The following is a 25,187-nucleotide window of genomic DNA, read 5'->3' as shown; positions in this document are numbered from 1 at the left end:
ATCATCTACTGTCTCTCCTATATTCCACCCCCCACCTCCCGTTCTTTGATCCACAAAGTGTCTAACTCTTAATTTCTAATACCTTTGTTCTGTTTTCTGTCTATTATCCACTCTTGAAACTATTACCTTTCTTTTCTTTTTCCCTCTCTCATGAAAACAATAGCTGTGTAGTTCATACCATATTCCTCCCAAATTCAGTCATCAACTTCATAAAAGGTACTCTACCTACAGCTATAACTCTATACAATCTACATGAATCTAACCTCCATCCTTCCAGATCTCATATTCCTGCTTTATTAACATACATCACCAATACAACTTTACACTTTTCCCTTGCTTACACAATTGCCTTTCCCCAACACTAATACTTTCCTCTAAAGTGAACTTAACCAACAACAAGTAACTAGAATAAGAAGAAAAAAGTGACAAAGAGAAGATATAACACCTGTGCAAAAATAACAACTAATTAACCTCCAAGAGCAGACAAAGAAGCTAAGGAACTGATTAAATTCGTCAAAATAAAGAGATGACCAGAAAGCAACAAAAATCTACGAACCAAACCAATAATCAGGAAAACATGGCTGAATCCAATCAACAAACCAATAATCACGAAGGGGAGCAAAACTTGGCACAAGCAATGAAAGATCTCAGAACATTTATCACCGACAAATTTGATGCAGTAATGAAAGAGGTTAACAACATGAAGACATCACTTGGAGGGGAAATTGCAGACATACGCAAAAACATAACAGATATGATGGGAATGAACACCACAGTTCAAGAAATCAAAAATACACTTGCAGCAAATATCAGCAGACTAGAAGAGACAGAGCAGAGAATTAGTGATGTGGAAGACAGTACATCAGAAATCAAACAGATAGTAGAAGGGGTCAATAAGAAGATAGAAAAAATCCAATTAGGATTTAGGGACCTGAATGACAATGCAAAACGCTCAAACATACGTATTATAGGCATTCCAGAAGGTGAAGAGAAGGGAAAGGGGTCAGAAAGAGTGTTGCAGGAAATAATGGCTGAAAACTTCCCAAATCTACTGAAAGAGACAGATGTACATATCCAAGAAGCACAGCGCACTCCACAAGTCATAAACCCCAACAGGCCCACCCCAAGACATATACTTGTCAAATTATCCAATGCTCAAGACAAAGAGAAAATCCTAAAAGCAGCAAGAGAAAAGAAAACCATCACATACAAGGGAAGCTCAATTAGATTAAGTGCTGATTTCTCTTCTGAAACCATGGAGGCAAGAAGACAGTGGTATGATATAGTCAAGGTACTAAAGGAAAAAAATTTCCAACCAAGAATACTCTATCCAGCTAAACTAGCATTCAAACATGATGGAGAGTTCAAAATATTCGCAGACAAACAGAAACTGAAAGAGTATACCAACAAGAAACCTCCCCTTCAAGAAATTCTAAAGGGAGTTCTACAGGAAGAAAGGAAAAAACAGGAAAGGCAAAGTTGGAGGAGAGTATAAGACCAACAACAACAACAAAAAAGACAAAAAAAAAATATACAAACAAAATATGACAAACACAAATCCAATCAAAATATGGCTAACACAAATAATTCCTTGATAGTAATAACACTGAATGTCAATGGATTAAACTCACCTATCAAAAGATTCAGACTGGGACACTGGATAAGGAAATATGACCCATCCATATGCTGTCTACAAGAGACACATCTTAGACCCAGAGACGCATGGAGATTGAAAGTGAAAGGCTGGAAAACAATCATACAAGCTAACAATAACCAAAAAAAGGCAGGAGTAGCTATATTAATATCAGACAAAATAGACTTTAAATGTGAAACAATTGTGAGAGACAAAGAAGGATACTACATTTTAGTCAAAGGGAAAATCTGTCAAGAAGATCGAACAATCATAAATATCTATGCCCCTAACAAGGGTGCCTCTAAATACGTCAGGCAAACGCTGGAAAAACTAAGTGAAAGAATAGATACATCTACAATTATAGTGGGGGATTTTAATACACCACTATCAACTCTGGACAGAACATCTCAAAAGAGAATCACCAAAGAAACAAAACATCTGAATAGTATATTAGAGGAGCTCGATCTAATAGACATATATAGATCGCTACACCCAAACACAGCAGGATATACATTTTTCTCAAGCGCACATGGATCATTCTCCAAGATAGATCATATGCTAGGCCACAAAGAAAGGCTGAACGAATTCAGAAAGATTGAAATCATACAAAACATTATCTCTGACCACAGTGGAGTCAAGCTGGAGATTTGCAAGGGAAAGAAGCCCAGATTTCACACCACGATTTGGAAATTAAACAACACACTCTTAGAAAAACAGTGGGTCAAAGAGGAAATCTCAAAAGAAATCAATGACTACCTTGAAACAAATGATAATGATAACACAACATACCAAAATTTATGGGATGCAGCAAAAGCAGTACTGAGAGGGAAGTTTATAGCCATAAATTCATATATCAAAAAAGAAGAAAGAGCAAAAATTGAAGAACTAACTGCACATTTGAAGGAATTAGAAAAACAACAACAAAGTAACCCAACAGGAAGAAGAAGGAAGGAAATAACAAAGATAAGAACAGAACTAAATGAAATAGAAAATAAGAAAGCACTTGAACAGATAAACAAGACCAAGAGCTGGTTTTTTGAGAAGATTAACAAAATTGACAAACCTTTAGCAACACTAACAAAGAAAAAAAGAGAGAAGATGCAAATACACAAAATAAGAAATGAGAAAGGCGATATCACCACTGACCCCACAGAAATAAAGATTATCATAAGAGGATATTTTGAAAAACTATATTCCAACAAAAATGACAATCTAGAGGAAATGGACAAATTCCTAGAAACACATAAACAGCCCATATTGACAAAAGAAGAAATTGATGATCTTAACAAACCAATCACAAGCAGAGAGATAGAATCAGTTATTAAAAATCTCCCAACTAAGAAGAGCCCAGGGCCAGACGGCTTCACAGGTGAATTCTATAAAACATTCCGGAAAGAACTGACACCAATCCTGCTGAAACTATTCCAAACCATCGAAACAGAAAGAACATTACCCAACTCCTTCTATGATGCCAACATTACCCTAGTACCAAAGCCAAACAAAGACATCACAAGAAAGGAAAATTACAGACCAATTTCTCTAATGAACCTAGACGCAAAAATACTTAACAAAATACTTGCTAATCGTATTCAACAACACATTAAACGAATTATACACCACGACCAAGTGGGATTCATCCCAGGTATGCAAGGATGGTTCAACATAAGAAAATCAATCAACGTAATACACCATATAAACAGATTGAAGGAAAAAAATCACATGATTATATCTATTGATGCAGAAAAAGCATTTGACAAAATACAGCACCCTTTCTTGATAAAAACACTCCAAATGATTGGAATACAAGGAAATTTTTTGAACATGATAAAGAGTATATATGAAAAACCTAAAGCCAATATTGTTTACAATGGAGAAATCCTAGACTCCTTCCCTCTAAACTCAGGAACAAGACAAGGATGCCCACGTCGCCGCTCCTATTTAACATTGTCTTAGAAGTACTTGCTCGAGCACTGAGGCAAGAACCAGAAATAAAAGGCATTCAAATTGGAAAGGAAGAAGTCAAAATTTCATTATTTGCAGATGACATGATCCTATACATAGAAAACCCTGAGAGATCTACAACGAAGATTCTAGAACTCATAAATGAGTTTAGTAAAGTCGCAGGTTATAAGATCAATGCGCAAAAATCAGTAGCATTTCTGTACACCAATAATGAGCAAGATCAGGAGGAAATCAAGAAACAAATACCATTCACAATAGTAAATAAAAAAATCAAATACTTAGGAATAAATTTAACTAAAGAGGTAAACAACTTATACACTGAGAACTATACAAGATTGTTCAAGGAAATCAAAGAAGACCTAAATAAATGGAAGACTATTCCTTGTTCATGGATAGGAAGACTGAACATTATTAAGATGTCTATCCTACCAAAATTGATCTACACATTCAATGCAATCCCAATAAAAATCAATGCAGCCTTCTTTAAGGAACTAGAAAAACTAACTATGAAATTTATTTGGAAAGGAAAGAGACCCCGAATAGCCAAAGACATACTGAAAAAGAAAAACGAAATTGGAGGAATCACACTACCTGACTTCAAAACATACTATAAAGCTACGGTGGTGAAAACAGCATGGTATTGGCATAAGGAGAGACATATAGACCAATGGAATCGAATTGAAAGCTCTGATATAGAACCTCACATATACAACCACATAATATTCGATAAAGCCACCAAACCCTCTCAACTGGGAGAGAGTGGCCTATTCAACAAATGGTGTCTGGAGAACTGGATAGCCATATGTAGAAGAATGAAAGAGGATTACCATCTCACACCTTATACAAAGATCAACTCAAGATGGATCAAAGACCTAAATATAAGAGCCAAGACCATAAAAACCTTAGAAAGCAGTGTAGGGAAACATCTACAGGACCTTGTAATAGGTAATGGATTTATGAATATCTCACCAAAAGCACGAGCAGCAAAAGAACTAATAGATAAATGGGACTTCCTCAAAATTAAAGCCTTCTGCACCTCAAAGGAGTTTGTCAAGAAAGTAAAAAGGGAGCCCACACAGTGGGAGAAAATATTTGGCAATCATATATCTGATAAGAAACTTATAACTTGCATATATAAAGAACTCCTACATCTTGAAAATAAAAAGATAAACAATCCATTTAAAAAATGGGAAAAAGACTTAAACAGACACTTCTCCGAAGAAGAAATACAAATGGCAAGAAAGCACATGAAAAAATGTTCCAAATCTCTAGCTATCAGGGAAATGCAAATCAAAACCACAATGAGATACCATCTTACACCCATAAGATTGGCAGCTATGAAAAAAACAGAAGAATACAAGTGCTGGAGAGGATGTGAAGGAAGGGGAACACTCATCCACTGCTGGTGGGAATGCAGAAGGATCCAACCATTCTGGAGAACAGTATGGCGGTTTCTCAAAAAACTAGCCATAGATTTGCCATATGACCCAGCAATACCACTGCTGGGAATATACCCAGCAGAACTGAAAACAAAAACACAAACCAATATATGTACACCAATGTTCATAGCAGCATTGTTCACTATTGCCAAAAGTTGGAATCAACCCAAATGCCCATCAACAGATGAATGGATCAATAAAATGTGGTATATACACACAATGGAATACTACTCAGCTGTAAGAACAAACACACTACAAACACATGTGATAACATGGATGAATCTTGAGAACCTTATGTTGCGTGAAGCAACCCAGACATTGAAGGACAAATACTACATGACCTCAATGATATGAAATAAACAAGCTGCCCTAGATAGCAAGAGACTGAACGATAGGCTTGCAGGAAATCGGAGGGTGGAGGAAGGATATGAGCCGATGTCTGCAGGGGTGGAATTTAAGACGAGATGGTGGTAAGTATGAACACAAAGAAGAGATAAAAGGGGGGCAAGGGGTTGCCTTTGCTTGGGGCTTTGCGGGTTTGAGGGTGGCTGGGGAGGGACGGGTGGGTAACGTTGCCCAAAAGTGGGGGGAGGGAGGGGTAGCATACGAACCAGGAGAGGGTCAGGTGTTGGTGGAGAGTAAAATGCCGAGAAAATCATATCAAAATATAATAAAGAGGGTTACCTGTTTAGAATGCTCGGAGGGGAGGGTCTGATGCAGGACGGGCTCCTGGGGAATGTCTAAATGCTCATTCTGCCAGAGTGGGTGACACCATGGGGTAGAAACCCAAGTAGTGAGAGTGGGGGTGGACCCACATCCTGGGGAGGACTAATGCCATCCAATAGAGGGAACTGTATCCCTCGAGAGAAAGGGTGGCTCCCAGGGCATTGGGGCAGTTGAGCAAGTTAGGCCCTGAACACTATTCCATCTATCTCTGGAAGTGGCTCCTCAGGAAACGGAGGTTGGCTATCACTGAGGGCACCAAGGTGGAAGGGAAAATGGACGTTAAATGTGTGGAACCAAAGTAAATGGGGGGTAAGAGAGGAGTTTCTTGAGAGTACACAAGGATGGATATAAAACATGTAATATTACACCATAACATATAGGAGATGACAGACTGATAATGTAAACCATAATGTAAAACATAGGATAACTAAAAATGTAAAGAACTGTGTATCCTAAAGTATGCACCATAATGTAAACACAGATGTCACCTTGTTAGAAAGCTAATGTCTCAGACTCTGTACATCACTTTAAGTAAATATGATATGAATAGGGCGTAAGAGTATCACTGTGGAAGGGAAAAGGTTTTCTGGTGGATGTGTGGGAGTGCTGTATATTATATATATACATTGCTGTGGTCTAGGACTCCTGTGAAGAAAAGCTGAATAATTAGGGGGGGGGGGAAAAAAAAAAAAAAAGAAAAAAATAGGATGTGGAATTTTTTCAAGTCAACATTCTTTATCTAAGTTCTTTATCTAACTTTATCCAAGTTCTTTATCTATCCTTTAAACTCATCGCTATATGCCATTCCCTAGTAAGGGACCATGACATTATATTGGGCTTCAAATTTCGGGGAGTTCTGGATCACAGAGTGTTTCAACAATGGCAATGGAGGGATACTGGTATGGGATACCAATGACAGGTGATATATGACTGACAGGGAGCTGTACAGAACATATGTCCAGGGTGCATGGTAATGTTTGGATATACTCATAGTGGCAACAATTAAAAACCACAGTAGGGGGGGTACTGGGTTCCTGGCCAGTGGTGCTCTGTCGTGGTCCCTAGGGGAGCAGCGACAGTCTCCCAGGTACAGTGGTGGGGACCGGGAGGGAGTGAGGGTTCAACAGTGAGCCCCTGATACTAATGACTATGCTTGTGAGCTGATAAACCCAAAATAATAACAAGGCCTAGAGCAACTTTGTGCCTGGGAATTTCCTTCTGTCAGCCTTCATGTTACTCAAATGTGGCCAGTCTCGAAGCCAAACTCAGCATGTAAATGCAATGCCTTCCCCCCAGTGTGGGACATGACACCCGGGGATGAGCCTCCCTGGCAACGAGGGACCACTATCAACTACCAACTGATGATGCAACTGGAAAATGACCTTATACGGAAGGTTCAATGCGGATCAGCAGAATATCCATGTCTACATAAAATACCATGACTTTAAAATGCTGTTTGACCTAAAGTAAGGGGGAAATGGAAAGGAGAAATGAGTTTATATGGCTACGAGTTTCTAAAAAAGAGTCTGGAGGCTGGCAGAAGGTTTGCCCTCATGCACAACTGAGCAGAGTCAGAGAGACAGATAAAGCAGATACAACCCCCAGATATTGGTTCCTTTGAGGGCTAAAGAGACCCATGGGAGTTATGGTCATGGCCGATGGGGTTAACTACCAGGGCAGATGGCCCCTCTTTGGAAATGGTGTTTATGTGTGATGAATCTGGACTCAGATGGGATCTCCCTTCATAAGACTTTCATGCTAATGTGCTGGAGGTGCAGTTAATGTTGGGGTTTAAGATATATTTAGGGGATTTGAATCTCTGGACTGACAATGTGATAGCCAGATCCTGAGCCTCAACAGACTCCAGCACCTACAATCTGATTTATTGGACTTACCACACTTAGCTAAGATGGAGGTGAAGAAGGACAACCACCACACCATGGAGCCTAGAGTGATTACAACTGAAAATGGGAGGATTGCATCCAGCATCCAGGTGGAATCTGAGCCTCCTCTTGACATAAAGGTGCAATGGACACAACCAATCCAGTGTCCACATAGAAGAGGTGGCATTGGATTGGGAAAAGTGGACATAATGGACAAAGGGTATGGGGAAAGGCAGGAAGAGATGAGAGGTGGCGGCGTCTTCGGGACATGGAGCTGCCCTGGATGGTGCTTCAGAGGTAATCACCGGACATTGTAAATCCTCACAGGGCCTACATGATGGAATAGAGGAGAGTATGGGCCATGATGTGAACCAATGTATATGAGGTGCAGAGGTGCCCAAAGATGTACTTACCAAATCCAATGGATGTGTCATGATGATGGGAACGAGTGTTGTTGGGGGGGCGGAGAGGGGGGTTGGGGGGGTGGGGTTGAATGGGACCTCACATATATATTTTTAATGTAATATTATTACAAAGTCAATAAAAAAAAAAAAATTTAAAAAAAAAAAAAAAAAAAAAAAAAAAAAAAGAAAAAAGACTTCAAATCAGAGACCTAACATTAAAACTGGAAGAACTAGAAAAAAAAAGAGCAAACAAAACCCAAAGCAAGCAGAAGGAAGGAAATAACAAAGATTAAAGTGGAAATAAATAAAATAGAAAACAAAACAACAATAGAGAGAATCAACAAAACTAAAGGTTTGTTCTTTGAAAAGATCAATAAAATTGACAAATCAGTAGCTACACTGGCCAAAAAAGAGAGAGAGAGAGAATACAGTTAACAAAAATCAGAAATGGAAAGGGGAACATTACTACTGATGCTGCTGAGATAAAAAGAATCGTAAGAGGATACTACAGACAATTACATATCAATAAAATAGATCACAAATTCTTAGAAACATATACACTACCTACACTGACTCAAGAAGACATAGAAGATCTCAACAAACCAATTACTAGTAAAGAAATAGAATCAGTAATCAAAAGCCTCCCAACAAAGAAAAGCCCAGGACCAGGTGGCTTCACAGGGAATTTTACCAAACATTTCCAAGAAGACTTAATTCCAATTCTGCACAAATTCTTCCAAGAAATTGAAGAGGAGGGAACACTCCCTAATTCATTCTATGAGGCCAACATCATCCTCATATCAAAGCCAGATAAAGATACCGCAAGAAAAGAAAATTACAGACCAATATGTCTTATGACTATAGATGCAAAAATCCTCAGCAAAATACTAGCAAACTGAGTCCCAAAGCACATTATGAGAATTATACACCAGGATCAAATGAGATTTATCCCTGAAAAGCAAGGGTGTTTCAACATATGAATGGCCAAAAAGTACATGAAATGATGCTCAATATCATTAGCTGTCAGGGAAATGCAAATAAAAACCACAATGAGATATCATTGCACACCCATTAGAATAATTGCTATTAAAAATGGAAATTCAGTGTTGGAGAGGATGTGGAGAAATAGGAACACTCATTCATAGTTGGTAGCAATGCAAAATATTGCAGCTTCTGTGGAAGACTGCTTGGCAGTTCCTCAGAAAACTAAGTACAGAATTACCATATGGCTTGACATATGGTATATACTAGGTATATACCTAAAAGAATTGAAATCAGGAACTCAAGTGGATATTTGCCTACCCATGTTTATAGTCACATTATTCACAATAGCCAAAAGATGGAAGTAACTCAAGTGTCCATCAACTGTTGAATGGATAAACAAAATGTGGTAAACACATACAATAGAATATTACTCAACCATAAAAAGGAATGAAGTTCTGATACATATGACAGCATGAATGAACTTTGAAGACATCATATTGAGTGAAATAAGTCAGATGTAAAAGGACAAATATTGTATGGGGACTGATATGAAATAATTAGAATAAGCAAACCCATAGAATCAGAATCTAGAATATAGGTTACTGGGCATGGGGTAGGTATAGGGAATGGGAAGTTAGGCTTAAAATGTACAGGGTTCCTATTTGGGATGACGGAAATGTTTTGGTAACAGATGGTGGTGATGGCAGCACAATGCTGTGAGTATAATTAATAGCACTGAAATATGTATCTGAATGTAGTTATAAGTGGAAATGTTAGGTTGTATATACAGTAATAAAACAAAAATTAAAGGAAAAAAATCCATGGAACTGCACTACACAAATAGTGATCCCTAAGTTAAACCATGGACTATAGTTAACAGTACAATTATAAAAATGTGCTGTCATCAATTGTTACATGTTCCACACCAAAGCAAGATGTTAATAACAATATGGTATATGAGAATCTGGATATTTAATGCATGATTGTTCTGTAAACCCATAACATGTCATATATATATGAATGACTCATGGGCCAAAGTTTCTTTAGGCTTGTTTTGTCTTTCCTATCCCAACCAAGTTGGATTCCTGAAATTGGTTTTCTCCTAACTTGGATCGTGTCATTGCATTTCATATGGGTAAGAGAGCTGCCTTTGGAGACTCTACATTTGGTGATAATATATTATGTTCAGTATTTTCACAAAGTTCTCCTTAATCATCTATCCTGGTTAACTAGACATGTTGGCTATGCCCCTGGTACAAAAATTAAAGGTTAGTTATCTGGACGCACTGGGTAGCATTGCTGCCAGCTCAGTTTAGGGCACATATGAACTCTCCTGCCTCCCTTAAGTACTGCCCTCACTGCTCTGGCTGAAAGGAAACACAATACTATTGTGTTCAATACTATATTGTCTCTTCTGTAGAAAGAAACAAGAGTTAAAAAAGTCTTTGACTTTTGATATCCCAAAGCTGTATTGGCCAGCAAACCGGAAGGTTATAATTTCCCATAGTAAAACATTTTCATCTGTTGCTTAGAGAGGGTTAGAGTATATTTCTTCAGAATTTCGTTCCATCCATACAGCTGTCCGTGAAGGCAATAGTAAGATATGTACCTCTGGCCTCCAACCCAGTCACGAAGTAGGAAATAAGGAAATAAATACTCTCTGAGTGTTAAACCATGAAACCAACACTCAATCACATTGCGCAGATACATGTAGATTCTCCTCAATGAGACAGAAATGAACTACCCATCTTAAAGTTTGACTGCTTTCTGACTCAGAGGGGAAAATCTGTACACTCTTTGTGAAAGGACACATAGAAATGTTACATGGCAACTTTTCTTGGTCGTTACATAATACAGACATATTATTTTGTTTCATCATTGCTTTTCTTTCCATCTGCGCCCTTTTCCAATAGCAGCAAATATTTTTCTTTTTCTTTTTAAATACTCTAACTGCTAATAGAGTGAGTAGAGCTGCTTCAAAGCTGTGGTGAAGCACACTCATCTGACTTGGTTGGGACGGAACCTCTTATACCTATTCAGTTTGCTAAGCCTACAGCTGAAATATTTTGATAAGAAAGAACAGGAAACAGCTCTACAAATAAACCAAGGTACCTTCTGGGTGGAGTCAAAACTTTTCCTACTTGGGAAATCTACTTACAATATCTCTGTTTTCTTTTGATTAAAGGAGACCCGGCATGTTCTATGGCCGGTTGCACCACTGATAAATTCACTTAACTTAGAGCTTATGGATGAAACTTATTGACTGTCATACCCTTTGGTTCAACCCCTCAGCAGCCATCTAATAAAACAGGTTTCATGAACAGCAAGTTGAGAAAAGTACCTCTGCCGCCTCGCTCGCACACCCCTCACGTGTGCGTACAGGGCTCACCTCCACGCCTTGGACTTCTGGCCCCCGGCCATCAGTCAGTCATCAAACCCACGTTGATTTGATGGTGCCCCACGGAGCCTAGCCCGTCATCTGTAAGAAGGATCATTTATCTCCTTCTAAACACTTTTAATGCCTGGAGATTTTGACTGAATTTCAACAGTCAGATGTGATGTCTCCCTGCCCCCACCCCACCCCCAGCGCAGTTAAAAAAGACACCACTGCGCTCACGCTTCTGATTTGAGTGATTGTGCTATGATTACTTAATTTGCTTTTCATACTTTCCGGAGGCATTTAAAGAGCTCAGATGTTTAACTCTTGAAAAAGTGGTTACTAGTCACACATCGCAGCTACTCACTTTAAGAAATGCCACAGCGATGTGTAGAACTTAATCGCTGGGCTTACTCAGCAGGGCAGGCAAACCACGGCTCCTACTTGCATCCTGTATCAAATAGGATGTTAAAGCAAAGGCACCATTCGCTCCAGTCAAAGCAGGTCCCCCGTCAGTAACAACATCATGCAGGCTTTCCTCCCTCCTGCATTTTCTTTGTGTAGAAATGAGCCCATTCCTGTGGTGTATGAGCACATGCATGTGGTCAGAACACAAATTAAAGGTGGTTAAGGCCCCATTCACGTCTGTCCATGGGACTGGAAGTGGCTGACCACAAGGGAAAGGACACCCCGTGGCAAAGGGCTTGAAAGAATCCATGGCCACGGAGAGAGTGGTTACTGCTCTGGGCCCAGGAGAATAGCCCCAAGCCAGTCAGGCCCCTGAACCTGTGGAGTCCATTCCTAATACCATCCCTGAAACACAGGTAGGAAAGCATTTAGCCCAAACAGGTGAATTCTGAGATGGGACTTTGGAAAAGGCCTCCCATTCCGTAAGACCACTGCCCTGACAAAAGCCCTCCCAACTTCTGACCGTGCTCTGAATTGCACAGGAAGCTATCATTTCTTTGGCTTAAAGCTTTCATAAACCTTTTAAAAATGAAAATACTTGAGAGAGGTGTAATATTATACCCTGTTCTTAGGAAGTGCAATCTTAAATATGAATAAAAACAGGACTTTCCTAAGATTAAATGTGTCGATCGGGCATGGGGAGGCTGAAAGACCCTACCTGCCTTGGGCCCTTGAAGAGGTGATGCTACTGAAAGTGAGGAGCTGGGGCCTCCAAAGCCAAGCTCTGATGCTTACCAGTTTTGCCAAAGGCCTCCCTGATATCTTTCAAAAGAGAAACTGAAGGGAGAGCTCTGGCTTCTCAGCTGTCTGTTGGTGATCCCTTACAACGTTGAGCAAGCGGGACTGCCTGGGTGATGAGGAAGAAGAAAGAGCTGCTGATCCACAGAGGCAGTATTGGGCAGCAGAAAGAAATGGGGCTTGCGGTTGGGAAGTACTTGTAGCTCTCCATGGCTTATAGGTTCTTTCTATGCGATTAAGTCTCCTCTCACGTAGGATCAACTCTCTCACACACACCCCTTTCTTTTTCACAAAAAAAATTCATTTAATTTAATTGACAGAATTAACGTTTTGAGTTAATTCCCCAGCCCAGCCTGGCCCTGAGAGCCTGCCAATACATAGAGCTGCAGATACCCTTCCACAGCCAGGCAACAGGGAGTCTCAGGGGAGGGACAGCATCGCTCCCCATTGCACATTCTCTGCCACCGCTGTGTCTTTGCCCAAAGAGATTTAAGATTTGTTTTGCACCTTTCTCAGCAGATCTCAAAGCCCTTTACAGACAAGAATGAGGGTTATTCCAGGACAGAACTCCTATTTGTATTCATCAGATTACATTTGGCCAAAGCAACAGTCACTGTTGGACGCAGGAACAGGCTTCAGTCTTCCTAAGAAGTCTGGTAATCATTTCGAAATCACAGGATGAGCCCGGAGTACAAACTAAGTCTCAAATAAGCTCAGAAATCTGGTAGAGTTGTGCTTCACTGTGACCTACATATTGCAGTCAGCCGGGTGGTGGTAGTAGTTGTAGCTGGAAACAGATAACAACAATAACTAACACTTCCATAGTGTTTATTTCATACAAGACACTGTTCTAAGACCCTTACATATGTTAATTCGTAATAACCCCAAGAGATAGGTACAATTATTAGCCTCCCAGATGATAAAACTGAGACACAGAGAGTTACCAGCTCAAGGGCACAAACCATAATTACAACTCTTCATACATTAAATTCTCACAATAACATTATATGGTAGTTACTGTCATTGCCCTCATTTTGCAGAAAAGAAAACTGAGGCTCAGAGACCTTAAGTAACCTTCCCAAAGTCACACAGAGCTTTAAGTGGTAGCCACAGGGATCATTCCAAACATTTTGGTGGACCTGGGGCAAGAATCCAAATAGAGGTCCATATTTTATATGAATAAGTATTTAAAAATTATCCACCAAACTAGCAAACAGCTCTCTCCTCCTACTTTGACAAATAAACCTTTATATCAACCTGGAAAGCCAGATTTAAATTTAGAATTTTCAGACTCCTTTCTGAGCCTGAAAGAGAGGTCTGGCCTGGCGTCCTTGTCTTCCCACCCCTGAAACTTGCGTATGGATATTCCAGCTTGCATGATCCAATGCTTGTCCATACCCTCTACAAACAGCTGCCCCTAGGCCACCCTGAGATCCAGGGGCTCCACGTCCTTGGGAGGACAACCCCAGGAAGAGCCTGTGCAGGGCCTGATAGAAGGCTTGAGGCATTTGCACAGGGAATTCTGGAATCCTGGTACACGGATCACGGTCTAGAAGGGGAGATACGGGTGCTGTGGGCATACTCCCTTGACCCTGGGGACGCCCAGGGCAGAAGCCCTTCTTGCCTGGGTCTAGTGCTGGTGGGAGCCCCAGGGCCTCCCCCACAACTACCTGGCTCTGATGTCTTCACTTTACGAAACCCCCATTATTGTCACTCTCCTGCCTCTGCCAGGTTTTGTGCCTCTGGAATTTGAAGTGGGTGGAAGGAGCAAGTGGGAAGGAGGAAATTCTAAGGGGGGAGGGCGTTGGTGCGATTGAGGGGAAAGGTCAGAGAGATTTCCCCTCATCCGCTCCACACTTCCCCTTCGCCTGTGAGTTCTGCTTCTGGCTGGGGCTCCACGAACACTGCCCAGAGCAAATCCAAGTCCTGACCGCACCCTTTCCCTGCTGATGACACAAAGCAGGAGAGACTAGAAACCGCCTGGAAAATGATTCTTTCAAAAATGAAGTCTCTCCTAACCTACAAATCAGTTTGTTCAGAGAAAGAACCTCTCTCCTTCTCCTCCCCCGCTGTGGGGCAGCCCGAGGGACCTGCCCACGCAGCCAGGCCTGCACCCCCTGGGATTTCCTGGCACCTGGCCTGGGCTATCTGCATGGACTTAGGAAGGATCCTGTCAATGTGTCCAGGCTTCTAAATGTAGTTTCCATACATAGATGCCGTTTCCTGAGTTCGCTATCATAATTAAAATGTTCCACGAGCCTCCTTTGGTATTGTTGACAATCTGTCTTTATCCACCGGGCCACGCTTCCTTTTTTAAAGAACCAAATAACAGCCCCACCAGCTACAGGCCCAGCTAAAACTCCGGCAGCCGATGGCCAAGGATGTGGACTGCGGCCGTGCGGGGCCTCTCAGTCCAGCCACACTACATGGGAAGGCACAATACCAAAGTGGACATGTGTCCCACTCACGGGCTCTCAGAAACCCACCCGACCCAACGTAAACAAGAACACGGGGCTTTATTACAAAGAGCGGAAGAGACTGAGGCAGAGGCTGTGTCAGACCCTACGAGGGGACTGGAATCAGGAAACAGGAAAACTGTCAGGAGCCCATCTCTCCCCACCACCCCGCCATGATACTTTTCCTGTATCTTTGCTTGCCCCTGCCAGCCATTCTCCCCCCACTGCTTTGCAAACAGAAAAGGATGCCCAGGCAGCCCCACAGTTCTTCTCATTTTGAGAACTGGCCGCCAGCATCCTGATAGAGGGCATCTGATAGGTCCAGTGTGGGTCAGGTGTCCATGCCTAGTCCAACTAGCTGTGGCTCAATGGGATGGGTGGCATCAGGGACACAATATGAAGAAGGCGGCAGGGCCGTTCCTTGGGGCAGAGTGGGTGAAACATCCTCACGGTTGAGGAAGAGGTTGTGGAAATGCTATAAAAACAAGCCCAGTGTAACCTAGTTTGCTACTCAGCTTGTGAACTTTAAAAATATTTATACTCCTACCTCTTTACCTTCACCTTAGCATTTTCAGATGATAAGTAGTTTGAGGTCAGGTTTCATATCTCTGCTGGCTCTGTCGCACAGTGTGGACCCTTGTTTACCCAAGAATCCTCATGATGACGATAACCTTAATCTTCCCCTTCATCTTTAAAACCTTTCCTGGTTTTGTGATTATGGAGCATACCTGACGCTCAAACTCAAAAGTAGGAAAAAACATTGTTGAGAATCCAATACAATCACTAATTAGAATTTTGCCTGGGTTAAACCTCTTTGGGACTTGCAGAGAGAAGGACTATTGTCAACCTGGTCACGTTTTAGGCCCTGATCCCGATTACAGCTTTCACTGCATTTACTTGACTTGTCTAATAATGTAAAACAATAGCTGATTTTATGCTCTGAAATGTCATAAACCTCTCAGTCCATAAATCCCAGGCCGGGATATCTGAGGAATTTTTGGCAGATCCCCTAAGAAACATGGCCAATCTAGATGTCAGAGGAATTTCTTGGGTCTTAAGCCAACCGAGAACATTAACACTTCACCCATATTCCAGAGGAATGTAATCTTTTGTACTGTTGGACAGTCTTTAGGGAATGGGCGATATATTTTTAAGAAGTATGTATTTGGTTTCCCTGACATTTATATTCATGAGGAACAAAGCACTATTGCAAACTAAATTTTGGGCATGGTGTAGTCTGTGCTGTCAGATTACTTTCTTTCTTCTCGCTTGCTTTTTTTTTTTCCTTAAACGTTTTCTTGCTAGAATGACTAAGAAAAATTCAATACCAAAATCAAGACTAAAAAGTAAATTTCATTAACCCCTTTATTTATTCATTGGCTGTTTCTTCAGTGTTTTCTACGTGCTGTGCACTGCAAAAGATGCTGTGCATGCAGAAATAAAAAAGGACACAATCTTTGCCCTCATCACACTCACAGTCCATCAGAGAAGACAGGTTTGTAAACCAAAAGCAACAGTACAATGTATTAAGGGGGTGAGTACACATCTGATTTTGAAAGTGAACAGAGCAGGCCTGCCTAACTCAATCTGGGTTGGGTGTGGTAAGGGAAAACTTTCCACCAGAGATTAAAGCCTGAGCTAACTTTTGATATATTAAAAGAAGTTGACCAGATAGATGAAGTGAGAAGGGTAATTAGGGAGGGGGAGATCGTGAAAGAGCAAGATGCATTGTGGGAACTGGCAATGGCCTGCCTGGCTTGCTACTCGGCCAGGAGTAGCAGGGACAGCTGGAAAGGCTTGCCAGGAGTCCTTTCACGAAGGCCTTAGGCCTGGCTGAAGTTTCGGGACTTCATCCTGGAGGTGATGTGAAGTCTTCAGAATAGTTCTTTTTTAAGAAAACCTGTTTTGGAGGTGTGAAATATGTACATAAAAGTGAGCATTTCGTAAGTGTTCACCTCAATGAATTTTCACAAACTGAACACAGAAGTTTAACCAGAAACTAGATCATAACGTAACCATGTATCTCAGAAGTCCTTTCTTGTTCCCTTCCAACCACTTTCTTCACTATTACCCTCCAGCCTGTCTTCTAAAAGCACTGATTGGTGCTGCCTGGTTTTGAGCAGTATTTAAGTGGAATCTTAAAGTACGTACTGTTTTGTGCCTGGCCTCTAACATTTAGCCTTATGTTTGTGAGTTTCTTCCATGTTGCTATGTGGACATGCTGTTCAATCATTCTCATGGTCGCAGGGATCCCTTGTATGAATTTGCCATAAATTATTTGCCTATTCTATTATGTATGGACATTTGAATTCTTTCCAGTTTGAGGCTTTTCTGAATAATGTTAACTGTGGGCATTCTTGTAACATGACTTTGGTTATATGCATCAAATTTATGAACTTCTGTTGGATGAAATACCTAGGAGTGGAATCTCTGGATCATAGGCTAAGCATATATTCGACTTTATTGGATTCTGCAAAACTGTAAAATGCTGGTATCAATTTAAGTCCCAGCAGTAGTGTATGAGAATTTCAGTTGTTCCAGTTTCCAACACTTGATATTGTTTGTCTTCCAGTGTGTGTGTAGTGGAATCATATTGTAGTTTTAATTTTTATTTCACTCCTCAATGTGCTTTAAATAAGAAAGGGAAGTTATCAGATTTTTACTTTAGCTGCAGGACTAGAAACAGTGAGATTAGTCAGAAAGTTACAGGAATAATCTAGGAAAGAACTTATGAGAGCCTGTACTAACTCAGAGCAGTTGGGTTGGATAGGAAGAGTCAGGGTCAATAAATTGCAAAGAAGTATAACTGGCAGATCAGTAAGATGTGGAGCATAAGGCAGAGGGAGGCTCTCTTGGTCTAAGAGTGACCAAGGAGTTGGACTACCCGAATATAAGCCCTGACCCCAATACTTACTGTGTGACCATGGGCTACTTAATTAACCACACTAAACTTCCATTTCCTTAACTATAAATGGAGGAACTAATAAAAATAATAGTTCCCTTCTAGAGTTATTGTGAGGACTGAATGAGATCATGTAAAGTGCTTAGTTGGAAAAAATTAATATAAACCCCAAAAATATTTGATTCAGCCTTGATTAAAAGTAAAGTTAAAACCAGAGGCTATAGTTTATTATTAAAATTTATTTATTACTTTTAAACTTACAAGAATGAGAAACTATTATTCCAGATGCTTTAAGAATACAAAACATTAGATTAGTTACAAGCCCTGTTTTTTAGTTAAATAAAGAAAGCATAGTGACTATTTACATATTGGTGACTATAAAATACAGGATAAATTTATACATATTCTATATCTTCTCATCATAAAGTGGAGACTCTCATAAATAAAATTAAAAAGTGGTTTTAACAGATTAACTTGAAACAAAACAGAGCATCTGTCTTTTCCTTGAAATTAGCTCTGTGCAGGGTAAGGGATAAGCACTCAACTAATAGTAGCTGCTATCTTCATTACCATCATCATCACCACATTTTCATCGCGGAGGTGTCCAGTTCTTCCATGGTAGATTGTAAAACTGACCGCAATTCTCTGCTCCTGGCAACGAGACTTTCCCATCAAATGGTTGTGTGTGTTTCTCCATCCGGCTTTGTGACCTGTGGCTGGTAGAATGGAGCAGAAGTGATGGTGAATGAGTTCTGAGCCTAGGTTTCAACAGACCTTCCAACAGCTCCTGTTAGAATGTCCTATCAGTTATTTCTGAGGGTGTCCTAGAACACCCCTCCGTCCTGTCTTTTGGGTTCTTTCCTTCCAGTCGTCCCATCTTGCTATCACTGCTGCTGCCTCCCATCAGTGCTGCTGCCATCAGTGGTGCCCTGTGGAGGTCCCCACTCTGTGGGATCAGGTGCCTTGCAGTGACTGCCCCTATGGATCCCCACTCTGGCCTTGGAAATGGGACATGTCCTCTTGAAACCCACCAGTTCCACAATTGATGCATCAGTCTGGCATCTCTAGACATTGGCCCCTTTTGTGCCTTGTCTTTGCAGCTTCCATATTGCTGTGAAGACAGAAACTTGATATTACCACTCTGCCTCCACGTGACTGCAGCAGTCACTCTGCTTCCTCATGTCTCAGAGTTCATACTCAATCGGTTTTAGGTCCTTGATCTTTCTCTTTTCCTGTTCAAAGTACTCCCCACCTCCCATTTCTTGCCTCATATGATGATTGACAACACAAACATCCATTCTTTTCAGGGAAAAAACTCCATTACCACCCATCAGCATGCAGTCTTGTTGCCTTGTTCAAATATGCAATCATATAATAGTTCAAGGTTAACATATTTCCCAAAGGCTGGGTCAAGCAACTCTTATCCACAGTGCCCCTGATAAACTGGGACTACAGGAGCAGGTTTGCAGGCATCCATTTTTGCCATGATGATGTTGAGGAGATGTGATATTCAAGTGGATATGGGTCTGGCACTACGGTGGGAGGTAGGGGAGTGGGGCTTAGGTGGTGGTGGGGGGTGTGATAGCTGGAGATCAGCATGCAGGTGGTGGTAGAAGTCATGGGTGCTGGAGCTGGCTCATACAACGCCTGAGGGCCGATTGCGTGCATCTCTTCTCCACTTCACAGTCAATGATTGGTAGCTTGAAACTAGCTAATGTGAAGTTTCATTACAGAAATCAGCAAACACTACAAATCAGGGCTCCGCAGCAATAGCTGTTTGTTAAACATTTACCATCTCACCATTGTGGGATAGGATTAAATCATCCAAGGAGTGTGGATACACTGAGAGAGGAAAATGTCTCAGAGAGAACACCCAGGAAATGACATTAGAGACTGGAGAGAGAAAGAGGAATTATAAAATAAAACAAGAAGCAGCACCCAGGATGCAGAAAAAAAGGCGTGACACACACTAAAGGAGGAGAGTTTACAAAATAACCATGTGGGATTGTTTCAAGATACCAATAAGTGATGCCAAATTATGTGATGGAAACCAACCAATCAAAGGATGATTATTTTTATTATTTTAAAGCTATATCAGGAAGCGGAAGTGACTCAAGTGATAAGGCCTCCACCTACCATATGGGAGGAACTGGGTTCAATCCCTGGGACCTCCTGGTGGAGAAGAAGAGAAAGTGTGCCTGCACAGTGAACCAGTGTCTGCGTGCCAAGCCAAGTGCCCATGTGGGTGCACACATGGCGAGCCGAGTGCCCACATGATGAGCTGAGTGCCCATGTGAGTGCCTCTGGGGTGAGTCAGTGCTCACACAGTGAGCCAGTGCCCACGCAGCCAGCCAGTGCCTATGTGGCAAGCTGAGTGCCCACATGGTGAGCAGGTACCCATTCAAGTGAGTCACGCAGCAAGATGATGACCCAACAAAAGGGAGATGAAGGGGATAGTCAAGGTGAAGCACAGCAGAGACCAGGACCTGAGGTGGCACAATTGACAGGGAAACTCGCTCCATATCAGAGGTCCCCAGGATTGAATCCCAGTGAATCCTGGAAGAAAAAGACGAGAAGCCAAAGAGGAAAATAAAGAAGATCACACAGCACATGGACACAGACAGCAAAAACAGCAGGATGGGAGAAGGGGGGGGTGGAGGGGGAAATTAAATTTAAAAATCTTTAAAAATAATCTATATTAACAATGTCTGTTAAGCAACCAAAAGGACTGCTTCAAGGTCAAGCCACAAAGTGGGTGTACAGATTGCTGAGATAACCTAGCCAAAGGTTTTTTAACATATAGTATTCTTAGTCATTTCAATGACTGCAGGAGAAAACAAGTTAATTGCTGGGGACCTGACCTATCTGAACTTGGTCCAATCACACAGATTTAGTTATAAACATGAAGCCATATTTTATTTTTTTTAAGGTTTATTTTATTTACTTATTTCCCCCCATCCCCCCACCCTGCCACTGGTGCTTGCTGTCTGCTCTCTGTGTCTATTTCCTGTGCTTTCTTCTGTGTCTGCTTGTCTTCTCGTCTTCTCTTTAGGAGGCACTGGGAACAAGCCTGGGACCTTCCAAGATGGGAGAGAGGCACTCAAACGCCCGAACCACTCTAGCTCCCTAGTTTGTTGTGTCTCTCCTCTGTGTCCCTTTTTTGTTGTTGTTGTGTCATCTTGTGCCAGCTCTCCATGCCATGCAGGCCAGTTTGCTTTCACCATGAGGCCTCTGGTACCAAACCCAGGACCCTCCATATGGTAGATGGGAGCCCAATTGCTTGAGCCACATCCACTTCCCAAGCCATATTATTCTGTAACTAGAAAAGACCTTAACCATTACCAATACCCTAATTATCCAGCTAAGAAAATTAAGACTCAGAGAAGCTAAATGACATGGGGTGACCACCACCAACACACAGCTGGCTGCTGGTAGAGGCAGGACAAAATCCAGGTCTTCTAACTTCTTTTCTCTCCCATTGTTCCCAACACCTAAGAGGGAGTCTTCCTGTGGGTGAGAGACTATCACTCATAGAAAGATCTGACACTGTGTTGAAACAAAAATGCCTGGAGTCTTTGCACCTTTTTATAGAAATTCAAAAAATCAGGGTCACTGGGTTTATTTTCTTCAGCTTGGGGATGTGTCATCAATAATACTGTTCCATATAGACTGTTAAAAAGCCACAGGATTTCAGCCCACAATAGGCCCTGACTCCTGCAACCAAGTGAACCCAGGAGGGTCTTTTTTTTTTTTTAAAGATTTATTTATTTATTTCTCTCCCACCCCAATTGTCTGTGTCTATTTGCTGCATCTCTTTTGTCCGCTTCTGTTGTCAGTGGCACGGGAATCTGTTTCTTTTTGTTGCGTCATCTTGTTGTGTCAGCTCTCCGTGTGCGCGGCACCATTCCTGGGCAGGCTGCACTTTCTTTCGCGCTGGGCGGCTCTCCTTGTGGGGCGCACTCCTTGCACGTGGGGCTCCCCTACGCAGGGACACCCCTGTGTGGCAGGGCACTCCTTGCGAGCATCAGCACTGCGCATGGGCCAGCTCCACACGGGTCAAGGAGGCCCGGGGTTTGAACCACAGACCTCCCATGTGGTAGACGGATGCCCTAACCACTGGGCCAAGTCCGCCGCCCACCAGGAGGGTCTTGGAGCATTTTGTTTTCAAGGTAATTCCAGGAGGAGCATTCTGGGTGCAAGTTCTCTAGTCACAGAACCTTGTTCGGACTTCCTTTGCTTTTCCTAAGTACCAGGGAAAGGTTTGACTGCTTGTTGTATCAGATCCTAAATCATAGGTATTATATAGTATTTCTTTAAAATATGACAGTATCTACTGGAAATAGGTGCAAAGAATAACTTTGACTTTATTAGGAATTCAAATCCACCCACTAGTAAAATTTTCCATGTATGCTCTTTCCAGGACCTGTGTTCACAGTAGCAATTTACTGAACAGCCTCCTTGCCTGACTGCTCTTCAGGAGCTCAGGAGACTCCCCCGGAGCTTTGGGGAATTATGGGAGAAAATTCTACTCCTTCTCTTCTTTGAAGAGGGGGAGTGGTGGAGAACAGCTGCTAATTGAGTTTTCTCCCTTCTTTTTTTTTTTTTTTTAAGATTTATTTATTTATTTAATTTCCCCCCCTCCCCTGGTTGTCTGTTCTTGGTGTCTATTTGCTGCGTCTTGTTTCTTTGTCCGCTTCTGTTGTCGTCAGCAGCACAGAAAGTGTGGGTGGTGCCATTCCTGGGCAGGCTGCTCTTTCTTTTCACGCTGGGCGGCTCTCCTCACGGGCGCACTCCTTGCGTGTGGGGCTCCCCCACGTGGGGGACACCCTTGCGTGGCGCGGCACTCCTTGCGCGCATCAGCACTGCGCATGGCCAGCTCCACACGGGTCAAGGAGGCCCAGGGTTTGAACCGTGGACCTCCCATGTGGTAGACGGATGCCCTAACCACTGGGCCAAAGTCCGTTTCCCTCTCCCTTCTTGACTTGAGTGGATCTGTGGCTGTCCCCTGCAGAGCTAGAGCTCCAAATTAGGACCATTAGGATGGCTCTTCTCACTGCTGTTTGTCTAGTGAGCCAGGCACTGAGCCCTTCTTTACGCCCTCCAGGAACCAACACATCAAGGAAATGACCAGAACACTCAGTCCCTGTTATTTGCTTATATGTATGACTACAGTAACCTGATACTCCCCCTGGGCCCTGAATTATTAATTTCTTAAAATGGCATCTAATGGCACTGAGACCTGAGTCCCGGCACCCTTGCTCCTTCTAGGTGCCCCTCTGCCCAGGACCGTTCTCTATTTCTCCCTTTAAAACTCTGTTTCCAATCACTGGGGCTTGCATTCTGTATATTCTCATGGAGCAGATTTCCCTCTTTTCATATGCAGTAAGTTGTCTTAGGAAATTATTCACATTTCCATTTTCAAAATTTATTCTTTTCATGTGGGTGTTATTCCTGAATAAATTGGCTCAGCAGTATATGTGAATAACAATCGATAATATCTCTGCCTCCCTTGGTTTTGCCTCCCTTCTCCAGTAAATTAAACTTTTTTTTTTCCAGTTATATCTATGATTTGTAACTTTTTACTTTACTCTTCAAAAAATATTTCTTTTTAAAACAGTAAAATGAAAATAAATTATGCTTTGTGTTTTGTGTAACATAGCCATGATGCTAGATAACCTGGTCATTAGTTTCAGTAGGTACTATTACCAACCTTTCTTACATAGTAAAACTCTATTGATCCCTATTTAAAAACAAAACAAAATCCAGTTCTATTGATCCAGCAGTTTCTTCCTTAATGCACACAAACACATGTGTTTGTTTCAGATATCTTTTGTTTTTTGTTTTTGTATGCCTGGTTTTTACAATTGGTTAGTGTATAGGGAAAATTCTAAGTAGTATTTAAATGCCAGGTTCCGAGGTCACCTAAATATAACAATATCCTAATAGAAAGTATTTATCAGAGTGCTTTAATTGGCCAAAGACTTGTAAACTTGCCAGTGGTTGCTCTTTGACTTTGAACAAGTCACTCGAGTCAGTGATAACCCATGCCGTCAGTGATGAAATAGCCAAAAGACCACGGTACAGTGAGAGAAATAAAGTCAATACAGGGAGCTTTCATAAAGCAAGTTTATTCAATTGAAAACAATTAAGATTATGTCTTTTCTACTTTTTGGAAGTTAATGCCCTTTATGGTGATGGTGATGGTGATAGTATATGATCAAATTTCCCCTTAATATCTTTACTTAGAAAAAAAAACGTTACTCTATGTCAGTCTCCCAAAGCTTTTCTGGACATTTTAAGGATCATTGGAATCTCAAAGTCTGGAAACTGAATAATTTACTTCTTAGGGTTCATCTATTTGCTTACTAACCCCTCCAATATCCCCTGCCCTCCATCTACCCCATCCCAATGACATTTATTATTCTAAATCAGTTAAGAAATTTAAGGCCATGCATAGACTGGTACCTTCTTTTTTCCCAGTTATCATGCATGCTCTTTGTGAAAACTACCCTTAGGTTTTAAGGGAAAACAGATCCTCAGAGATGTATTCATGAATGTATATCTACAGTCAACAAAAATTCATTGAGTGACTAGGTGTTAGTGTAACAGCAGTGATTAAGGCAGATAAATCCCAGCTCCCTCAAAGTTCATTTACTTTGGGGGAGGGGATGTGACTGTGGGGTGGTAGAGACTAAAAATAAACAAGTAAACACTAACAAATAACTTCATATAGTGATAAATATGAGATTACAGAACAGAGAATGACTTGCAGTGGTGTTGGAGAAGGAAGAAGCCACTTCAGATGGGAGGATAGAGATAGCCCTATCAAGAAGCTAATGTTTGAGCTGAGATCTGCATGCCAAGGAAGAGTCATCCATGGGATGATTAGGGGAAGAGTGTTCCAGGACCAGGGAACAGTAATTGCAAAGGCCCTGATGTAGCTTTTGGCCTATTGGGGGTCAGGAGTATAGAGGGACAGAATCAAGAACTCTATTTTGAACATATTAAGTTGTTCATTGACATACAAGGGAAGATGTTACATGTGCAAGGTGATGTTTTAGTTCTGAGTTGCAAGAAGTTGAGGCTGTAGATAAAATTTGTGAAATATCGGCACATGAATGGCATTTAATTCAGATGAAAGTGAAAAGATAGAAGGAATGAATAACCTTCTGGGAACCCAACAGTTGAATATTGAGGAATCAAGGATGAAGAATC

The sequence above is a fragment of the Dasypus novemcinctus genome, chromosome 17 (assembly GCF_030445035.2).
Source record: "Dasypus novemcinctus isolate mDasNov1 chromosome 17, mDasNov1.1.hap2, whole genome shotgun sequence".
In the NCBI taxonomy this organism is placed as follows: Eukaryota; Metazoa; Chordata; class Mammalia; order Cingulata; family Dasypodidae; genus Dasypus; species Dasypus novemcinctus.
The sequence above is the reverse complement of the archived record's forward strand: the minus strand, read 5'-3'. Positions refer to the sequence as shown.